This window comes from Sinocyclocheilus grahami, unplaced genomic scaffold, assembly GCF_001515645.1.
Source record: "Sinocyclocheilus grahami isolate Dianchi unplaced genomic scaffold, SAMN03320097.WGS_v1.1 scaffold159.1, whole genome shotgun sequence".
NCBI lineage: Eukaryota > Metazoa > Chordata > Actinopteri > Cypriniformes > Cyprinidae > Sinocyclocheilus > Sinocyclocheilus grahami.
In genome coordinates this window covers 964330-975109 of record NW_015505338.1, presented here as the reverse complement: position 1 = coordinate 975109, position 10780 = coordinate 964330, and the positions used below count along the sequence as shown (strand labels likewise).

The 10780-nt window shown below is 39.5% G+C and overlaps 1 protein-coding gene across 2 annotated transcripts in view; it reads left to right on the top strand.

Moving 5' to 3' along the window:
* The first annotated feature begins 198 nt into the window (after positions 1–198).
* The window catches only part of LOC107592827 (dystroglycan-like), a 44894-nt gene continuing 34312 nt past the window's right edge, over positions 199–10780 (top strand). The window contains exon 1 of one of the 2 annotated variants that reach the window (XM_016282382.1): positions 199–681. The gene's annotated coding sequence lies outside the window, so the exon portion shown is untranslated. Of the gene's footprint in view, positions 682–2276; positions 2464–10780 lie in introns of those variants that run through there. The other variant, XM_016282380.1, reaches the window with a different exon arrangement.

Below are 10780 nucleotides of genomic sequence, written 5' to 3'. Positions count from 1 at the left end.
CACACTCTCACACTCTCTCTCTCTCTCTCACACACACACTCTCTCTCTCTCTCTCTCTCTCTCTCTCTCTCTCTCTCGCTCTCTGTGGTGCGTTTTGTCAGGTCTGTGGACATTAGCGCTGAGGTGGAGTCGTGTGAGGGGTGGAGTGTGAAGGTACACGCTGCTCCTCCTCCATCTGAAGGGGCAGATCTTCTTCACAGCTCGAGTGAGTTAGACAGCAAGTGCAGAGCAGCTCTCTCTCTCACACACACACACACACACTGCGATCAAACACCGAGGCGCAAGGCTGGAGAAACCCTCGACATGTGACCGCTGCTGACTGTCGACATGAACTTTCATTTTATCTTTCTTTTTTAATTTGCTTTCCTTCGTCATAAAGACTAAAAACAGGACTTGTAATCAAGCGCCGCGCAGTCGTCCTGTGGATTTGCCAGGAATAATTAATTATCCTCGTTTTGCGATTCCTGCTCGTTTCTCGTACGCATCTCCTGAAGGATGAGGAGCAAGTGTGTAAACAAGCGAATAAAAGCATCTCACTGACCTCCAGCAATAACCAGCGCCGACCCACGACAAGACACCTCTGTGCTTGTAACAGCAGTATTTTTCGCCACTGGAGAAGCGTTGAAAGGGATTTGTATCACTTTCGGAGTCAAGTCGGTTCATCTCCAGCAGTGTGAACAGGTAAACACCTGCTTGTTTTGCTGCGGTGTGGGAAAGGATTCGTGAATCATCTCGATGTTAGAGGGCTCTGGGATCGAGTGGACAGAGTCTTGAAACTGGCCAGTGAAAGTTGTTAGAGTTACAAATCAGGTCTCACAATTATAATTTTACTATAGGAAAGAAAAAGCTGCAGTCAGAACTAACAACAACAATACTACTACTAATGATAACAATTTAGTTGTTAATTTTCTTAAATTATTGAGGCTAAAAATAGAAAGAGTAAAAGTATAATAAATGTGAAGCGGGCAATTCATTTCAGAGAAGCTCAACTGTTTATAGGCCTACATGTAAAATATATAAATAAATAAATAACACTCTTTCTTTCTCTAGTGAATTTTGTACTTTTTTTTTGTTCAAGCAGCATAGTTCGTGAAGTTGAAGCAAGCAGACAGACAGACAGATGATAGATAGATAGATAGATAGACAGACAGACAGACAGACAGACAAACAAAAAAACAGACAGACAGACAGACGATAGATAGATAGATAGATAGATAGATAGATAGACAGACAGATAATAGATAGACAGACGATAGATAGACAGACAGACAGACAGACGATAGATAGATAGATAAATAAAAAAACAGACGAAAAAAAAATATCTATGTTGCATTTAAAATCTACTTTTTACATTTAAAATTCCTCCATTTTGTGGGTTTATGTTAGGGTGAGGTCACATTTACTGTTGTTTTGTGAATTTTGGCATGCAAAATCCAGTTAGTAATCCAATAGTAATCTATGCAACTGGGAGTTTTGCTTGAGGCTGAAACATTTGCCCATGCAGATTAGACAGACAGATAATAGATAGATAGACAGACAGACAGACAGATAGATAGATAGATAGATAGATAGATAGATAGATAGATAGATAGATAGACAGATAGACAGACAGATAATAGATAGATAGATAGGTAGATAAAGGACAAAATAGTCCCCTTTTTGCTAAACCAATAAAAAGCAAATGCATTTAATCCAAGAGCAAAAATTGATAAAGGTGGGCGATATTTTCACTTAAATGTATTTATTTCAAGGCAAAGAAAAAAAAAAGCTGTACAGTTCAGAATACGTGAAAAACAAAAATAAGAAGAGCAATCAATATACAAAGTGAATATAAATGTAAAAAATCAAATGAATCGGTAAATAAATAAGAACTAAATTTGGGCAGTTGCATACATTTGAAAAGCTTTAAAACTGTTATTGTTTTTTTTTAAATTAGTTTCTTGTTTTGTATTTTGATGTTTGAAAATGTTTTTAAGTACATTGTAAGATCAGCATTACAAAAGGTAGCCCAAAATATGAGTTTTTTTTTGAGCAATTGAATAAAAAAAAATTAAAAGTTTAATGACGTAATTTTGTTTTTCAGAAAAAAACATGTTTTTTTGTAAATGCAATAAAATGAGACTCTGATTTTTATTTATTTAATTATTATTATTATTTATTTATTTTTTGTGGACAGTAAAAAGCTGTGCAGATTGCTGTGTGTTAGTCTGGGCTCGGCTGGTCGCGTCTCGTGGTTGCACAGTGATTTTTTTTAATCGATGTAGGCGACTCTGGGCTCGGCTGGTCGGGTCTCGAGGCTGGACAGTGAAAGTGTGTGTGTGTGCAGATTGATTCGTGTAGATGGAGAGAGAAGAGAGCTAGAAGGGCGAGATTTCTTCTCCTCCTCGCGCTCGGATGCGTTTATAAGCGTGACAGCCAGACATTATAATAGCTGCGATGTGACGCCTATCTGTTTCAACCGAGGTAAGACACAGCGTAGAGGACACTGGAGACAGTCGGGCTGAATTACAGCGATATGTTTAGGCTTGGCTGTGTTTGTGCTGCAGAGAGACTGACGCTCCTAAAGCAAACAGGTGTAAGACCCCCAGAGCGCCGACGCGACGCGATAAACCACAATGCTTCATTTGGAGTCGAATAAGCGTCGTACCCCGTTTAGTTTTTCGCGTCGCGTCGCGTCGTGAACCGGGCTTCTAGAAAAGCTGTAACGCTCATATTTTGATTCAGATTCGAATCAACGCCGCTTTAACGAACCGTATAGCGAGCTCAGTTTTGTTGTAGTTGTCCGTCGGTTAATAAAAACAAAGCAAACACTTGTTATTTGTGTTGGTTTAGCTAAATGAGGGTCTCAGACGATTGATTGGTTAATTAATGTGTCAAGTTGGTTATCATTTGAAACCGATGCCCTGACTTTTGAAATGATGTGCTGAGAAAGCGATATAGATAACGTTAACTCGTTTCTGGTGTAGCATTCCCGTTGTTGTCGATATCTGGGACGATTTAGTCCGCTTATTGCTATTTTAAACGACTTTATTGGGTCGTTTTAGATGTTATCGATCACCAACAGATAATCAATAACGCCAGCCCAAGCAGAAACGGGGTTAGATCTGTTATTGTACATTGTTATGGTAAATATGTTGCAGCCGAATTGAATTTCCGCGTTGAATTTGGTTTCCAGTGCTTTTTTCTTTTGTTTATAACCTTTTCTGGCGCGTTCGTAACGACTTGGGCTTTTGAAGATTGTGTTGTTTTAGTACACTGCCTCATTTATGGTGTTTGCGTGTCAGGTTTGGCTTTGAACTATAATAATATAGTATTGCTGTGTCTGATGCTTTAATATGGAGATGTTGATCAAAGAGGTTTAAATCAAACTGTAGCTCTCTCATGGGGTTTGTGAATTTCTTTTTGTCTCTTCAACCTTATATAGACATACCAACAAAGTAACCTCAGTGTGTAGCACTAATGAACCAGGAGGATTTTTTCAGTTACTTATTGGCTTGTTTGGCTTTTTAACATGTGCATCACGTCTGCCTCTCCATGGAGACGTTTTTAAACCTTTCAGCTGTGTGAGGGTTGTTTCCCCCTTCTTGTCAAGGGACATGAAGACCTCCACGAGTTTGCCAGACATTTGGTTTCCACACTATCCTTCAATATTTGACTTTTTCGTCTTATGCTCCTTCGTGAAGAGGAAAATGCTCTCCATGTGCAGTCGGTTTGAACTAAACGCAAGATTGACTCCAAAACAAGGCAGTGGTGAGATTGTGGACCGGTTTGTGAAGAAAAAAAAACCTTATGCATAGTTTATAATGTTGTTTACAAGGGTTTTAATTTGAAGAATTCTGAGTCTGTAGTAACCAAACACTCTTGAATTGCATGTTTCCGTGTTTAATCTAAAGAAAACGAATATTGTTTTGGACACAAGTACTGCTATTTAAATGAGTTTTACTAACGACCGGACAATCATTAGTTTCCAACATAGAAACATGACCTGAATTATGAATGTTCTTAATAATAATGTCATAATATTTATGCTAAGTCGTTTTGATTTATTTTTGCTTGCATGTTCGTAATGTTAACGTTGGTAGCAGTGCTATGCTTTTGCAAACTAATGGATGATGTGTAACATTTGCGCAATTTATGCAGTCAACACAATATGTAAATTACTTTAGCATTGAGGAGACAGTAGAACCAATGTTGAAGATCTGCTAACTAAAGAATGATCCCATCTGACCCGAAGCTGAACATTACTGCACGTCCAGTTTTTAGTCATGTTCAGTCTGTCCAAGCCAGATTAAAAAACAAAAACACCCACATCACTTTCTCAGTGTTGAGTCGGTTGGTGGTTTAGTCACCGACATGTCTCATATGAACGAGGTTTAAAGTGAGTTGTTCTGGAATAAGGCCATATCTCTGTCTTGGCATGTAGTTGAGTCTATTTTCTGCAACCCCCTCATTTCGTCCCAAGGGAAAATCCAGTGAGTAAAGGGGGAGAAAATTAGAGGACAGGTATAAGTTTCCGTCCTGCCCTTTTTACGTGTTCTGCGAGTTTCAGTTTCATATTGTTACTAGCTCAGACCAGGATCTCTGTTGAAAGTCTGTAGTGGGACACTAATTTAGTCCACTTTTTTCTCAGGTGCCTTTAATTTAATTGCAATTGCAGGTATTGCAATACCCTTTGGGCTGATCGTCTTGCAGAAGATGTTCTGGCCTGTTGTACTGTTGCACTTGTCAAGTGTTATTGATTCACTTGCTCCTGAGCAGAACTCTCTTGGCTCTGTAATTGCATGTTCATTTATGCCTTAATTTGTTTGAGCTAACCAGTCCACGGAGATATTTATTCCTGGTCTAACTTGTAAAACGGCCTTTTACGGTGCAGTCCTTCTGAAGGAGCTCTGAGAAAACGTTAGCGGAGGGTGACAGTATTGATTTATTTCCAGCACACGTGACTCCGTTGTTGTCGGGGTTTTAAAAATAGAGAAAATATGAGGTGCTCCCCGCCCCCCCGGCATGCAGGTGCCTAAAAGTTTATTGTAGATGATTGCACGGTCAAGTCCGCGAGGTGCCTATTTGGGCTTTGCACAAATCTCTCCGCACAAATAAAGACTTAAACTTGGATTACGGCGCACCGGTGCTGACCGTGAGGCAAGGCCATGCGGAAAAGGCGTGCCCAGGAGAAAATTCCCAGCTTGTGTGGAGTCATGCACCGGACCTCTCATAACTCCCGTGGTTTCGTAATCAGACACGTAATCTTGCAGGGTGATTGGATTTGAGATGACGCCGCAGCCCGAGTCGGTGGCTGGCTGCTCCTACCACGAGCATGTCTTTTTTCGCGCACGCATACACATGCAGATCTCTTGTTTATTTTCCAGTAAGCTGCTTCAGTCTTTGGAGGCACTGTCTGCTGCAGTGTGCAATAGTTCACACTTCAATTGCAGCCTAACCTAGATTTCTGTAGCACTGCTTGTAAATAACCCTGGGGCTCTGTTCTGAGGGTGGGGTCTTTAAAGGCAGCGGGAAACGGCTCTAATGCAAGATTGATGAACAGAGGTGTGACATGTTCTTTTCGGCTCATTAAAGATTCATCTTGCAGCGGCATTTTGGATTAATTGTAGAGGTTTGATAGAAGTGGCTGGAAGACCTGCCAAGAGAGCATTGCAATAGTCCAGTCTGGAAAGAACAAGAGCTTGAACAAGGAGTCGTGTTGCATGTTCTGAAAGAAAGGGCCTGATCTTCCTAATGTTGTATAAAGCAAATCTGCAGGACCGGGCAGTTTTAGCAATGTGGTCTGAGAAATTCAGCTTATCATCAATCACAACTCCAAGGTTGTTACATACATTTCACATGTATGTAAGTTACTTTACCATTGAGAGGTCAGTACGTATCAGTAGACCTGATAATGGAGATCTGATTACCAATTGATTATGAAATTTATGAAATGATGTCCATTCCTATCTGGCCTGAAACTGAACGTTATATACTGTACACCAATTTTTAGTCGCGTTCAGGCTGTCAAACCCAGATTTTAAACGCGCACACAAAAAAAACACCCACATTATTTTCTCAGTGTTGAGTCGGTTGGTCGTTTAGTCACTGAATGTCTCATATGAACGAGGTTTAAAAATGAGTCGTTTTGGAATAAGGCCATGTCTCTGTCTTGGCATGTAGTTGAGTCTATTTTCTGCAACCCCCTCATTCCTTCCCAAGGGAAAATCCAGTGAGTAAAGGAGGATAAAATTAGAGGACAGGTATAAGTTTCCTTCCTGCCTTTAAATTTTTTTTTTCTTGTGTAAGTTTTCTAACATGTTGTATTTCACTTTGCAAACGTCTTCTGCAAGTTTAACTTTCATATTGTTACTACCTCAGACCAGGATCTCTGTTGAAAGTCTGTGGTGGGAGGCTAATTAAGTCAGATTTTTTTCAATTTTATTGCAATTGCAGGTATTGCATTACCCTTTGGGCTGATCGTCTTGCAGAATATGTTCTGGCCTGTTGTACTGTTGCACTTGTCAAGTGTTATTGATTCACTTGCTCCTGAGCAGAACTCTCTTGGCTCTGTAATTGCATGTTCATTTATGCCTTAATTTGTTTGAGCTAACCAGTCCACGGAGATATTTATTCCTGGTCTAACTTGTAAAACGGCCTTTTACGGTGCAGTCCTTCTGAAGGAGCTCTGAGAAAACGTTAGCGGAGGGTGACAGTATTGATTTATTTCCAGCACACGTGACTCCGTTGTTGTCGGGGTTTTAAAAATAGAGAAAATATGAGGTGCTCCCCGCCCCCCCGGCATGCAGGTGCCTAAAAGTTTATTGTAGATGATTGCACGGTCAAGTCCGCGAGGTGCCTATTTGGGCTTTGCACAAATCTCTCCGCACAAATAAAGACTTAAACTTGGATTACGGCGCACCGGTGCTGACCGTGAGGCAAGGCCATGCGGAAAAGGCGTGCCCAGGAGAAAATTCCCAGCTTGTGTGGAGTCATGCACCGGACCTCTCATAACTCCCGTGGTTTCGTAATCAGACACGTAATCTTGCAGGGTGATTGGATTTGAGATGACGCCGCAGCCCGAGTCGGTGGCTGGCTGCTCCTACCACGAGCATGTCTTTTTTCGCGCACGCATACACATGCAGATCTCTTGTTTATTTTCCAGTAAGCTGCTTCAGTCTTTGGAGGCACTGTCTGCTGCAGTGTGCAATAGTTCACACTTCAATTGCAGCCTAACCTAGATTTCTGTAGCACTGCTTGTAAATAACCCTGGGGCTCTGTTCTGAGGGTGGGGTCTTTAAAGGCAGCGGGAAACGGCTCTAATGCAAGGCTGCGTACTATCGGCACTGTGATAAGACTTGCATCATCAGCAGAGGTGTGGAGCTGAGAAGAAGAAACCTGAGAAATATCCGCCTTACTGACTGGCACTGAACGAATAGATTTTCCGTTGAATACCGTGCACTTCTATAATATGCAATAACATGCAGACCCGCCGAGGAGACGTGCGTTTGTTTGAGTTAATGTTCTGCCACGTTGCTTTACCCATGTGGCCCGAGCTTAGTTTGCAATCTCCAAGTGTGCCGTAATGCCAGAATTGACCAGTTGTTTCACTGAGGTTTAGCGTCGACAGGAAATCAAACGTGACCCTTTTTACACGTTCTTGGCCTCATTGTCAACGATTTAGCAGTGCACGTTATATTTTTTTCAGCTGAAGTCAGTAAACCATTGTGTTTTTCAGCTTTAATGTTTTCGAAATTGTTGCATTCAATTTAGAATTTTTACGTTTAATATCTTGTGTATTTGTAGTAGTTCATCCAGAAATTACAATTGTTATTATTTACTCACCCTCATGTTGTATTTTTTTCTGTTAAGTGCAAAAGGAGATATTTTGAAAAACAACAATCGACCCCATTAACTAGGATTAAAAAATATATATACTGATCGCTTGAAACTTTAAAGTCGCACCACAGTTTAAAAACATATGAAGCATAATATTAATTTTGCTTCATATTGAGCATAACCACAATAGAGATGATTTCAATTAAAGGCACAATATGTAAGGTTTTTAAAAAAAAATAAAATATCCAAAAACCACTAGAAGAGTGTTATATTTTGCTGACTTGTGTACTTACTAGGGACGCTCCGATCCGCCTTTTTTGCCTCCGATACCGATTCCGATACCTAGGGTTCGGTATTGGCCGATTCCGATCCGATACCAGTGAAGTTTTCCCTCATTTAAATAAATGTAGAATTTATATATCTCTGTGTGTGGAACTGATAATCATTCTTTCATAATCTACTAGATACAGACTACTTCATTATAAAGAAAAATAAAATAAACAAATATGAAAATTTATAGGCCTATGTATATTTAAATCTATGACACAAATGTATCATAAACTAGGTTAGTGGATAATTCGGCAGCAAAAGTTATTCTAGAAAAATCAGTGCACAATAATTTTAGAAAACCAAACATTTAGTGAAAAAACAATATTTTGTGGGGAACAAATAAAAGTGTTGCACTAAATATGGTAAAATGTTACACATTGCTATTTGTATTATTATAAAATCCATTCATTAAAAACATTCATGAATGAATTTATATATAAGTATATACTATAAAATTAAAATACTTTTATTTTAAATGTATAGCATATTTTTTAATAAGGCAGCAACATATGATAGATACGATAGGACAAAACAAATACAGTGCAGCACAAACTGTTTTTATACAGTCAACCCTCTACGGGACACCTTGGCAGTTGAATCGCCATTGGCTAGTATATTTTTTTACTAGTATAGTATTTTGCCAGACTGAAATACTATACTATATATATATGTTATGCCATTTTACAAACATATATAATGTTTGTAAAATGGTACAGCTTTTTAAATATCTGAAAGTACACTCTTAATATCAGTCAGTCAAGCATTATAATATGATAATCAAGTATTATTTAATAATATAAGTTTAGTAGTTAGAATTAAAACTTGGTAACCATGAACTTAGGGCTGGTGCTTTTTTTGGTCATTCGGTGTTCCTGTAAAAAAAACGAACAATAATACTGATGAGATTATTATTATTATAATACAAATTCTACTAAGAACAATATAAAAATGCACTAAGGATTAATGAGCTACTAGATTCATGAATATTAATCAGGTTGTGTGCGTTTATACTCAGCATCCAACTCACACACTGGCGAGTAAAATCTGAGAATGTATTAGCCATTGGCTAATATTAGACATCATTTAGTCGCATATGCGAATGATTTACTCGCAATGTAGAGGGTTGACAGTCTATGAGCACGAAGCGCTTACAATGTGCGCACATTGTAAGCGCTTTGTGTTAAAAACTGCAAAGCACAAAGGGAAGAGAAATTGATGCTTGGTGTATTATATCTGTGCTACAGTTATTGAGTTTTAAATTTCAGATAAAAAAAAAATTCGGATTTGGATCGGCTCTCTCTGACCGATTCCTGATCCGAGAAAAATGGCACTATCGGAGCCGATACCCAATATGAATATCGGATCGAAATCTCAGCATACACGCTCCCGATAAATATTTGTTTTTAAAGCATCAACATTCACAGAACACTGTTATTTTTAACTAAAGCAAGCGGCTGCTACGTGCATGGTTTGGCATAGCAGAATGCCAGTAAAGAGCGCTGCATTTATAATCTCGAAAAGACAAATCAGTTCATCGCAATCTCACAAATCTCTGTTATAACACAATAAATATATGCATAATGAATCGTTCATAATGGCTACAATTCGTGTGTTAAAATGAGAGGATTCGTGAACACGCAAATTTCAGCACTGCATTCCTCAATGCTGCAAACACGTGTTATAGCCGAAATAGAAACTCTGCATACGCTTGCACCTGTTAGTCGTTTATATTTTATATTAGTTAATGTAGCTTTTGTGCAATAGATGAATAAAAATGTATTTGTTTTTGATATTTTATGTTTAGATATTTCTATTTTGCGAGAGTCCCGTGAATCATTTTATTCTCCCGCACACACACATACACACGAGTCTCTGCACTCGCCTATCAAGTCTTGTCCCGCGCCGCACTCTGTTGCGTCGGGTCTCGTGGGAGAACAGGTCTCTAATCCACTGACACTTGACTCGACAATGCGTGTGCTACATCCTTTTTACAATCTCCAGAATCCAGATTATAAAACACTGCATTCTGTCAGCAATGTAGCGCGGCAGTAACTTATAGATACCTCGGCTTGTAGCTAGGGCTGTACGATTAATCGAAATCGTTATAAAATCGCGATTTGAGTTTGCGCAATTTCTAAATTAATTTATAGCACAATTTTCCGCGCCCCTGACTTCCCACGGTGTGCTATCCGAACCAATCAGGAATGCAGCGCGCCTAAATGGAGCACGAGAACAGAACAGACCGGGCGGGCATGCAAACGTAATGCCAGGTTCACACACTCCGTCTGTGGTGCGTATTTTTTCCGCGCCCATGTTAACGGATCAGAGCGTTCACACTGCACGTGATTGCGGTCCCGCAGTGCGCTCCAGGAGCGGTGCGTCTGCAGCAGTCATGCTGCGATCGTTTCCGCACGGAATCTATTTCTGCATGTGCTGAATTAAAGTGACGACGCATTATTCGCGGTAAAAAATTAACATGGATTGACACGGAAATTTAGTAATTACACCATAAATGCATATAATTAAAGTCTACTGTTTCACAGTCAACGCATGGCTTTTTGGCTAGATTTAAAACAAGGAAAAGTGCACTTTTAGATAAACAAGGCAATAATAGATGGCACTCGTGGTGGTA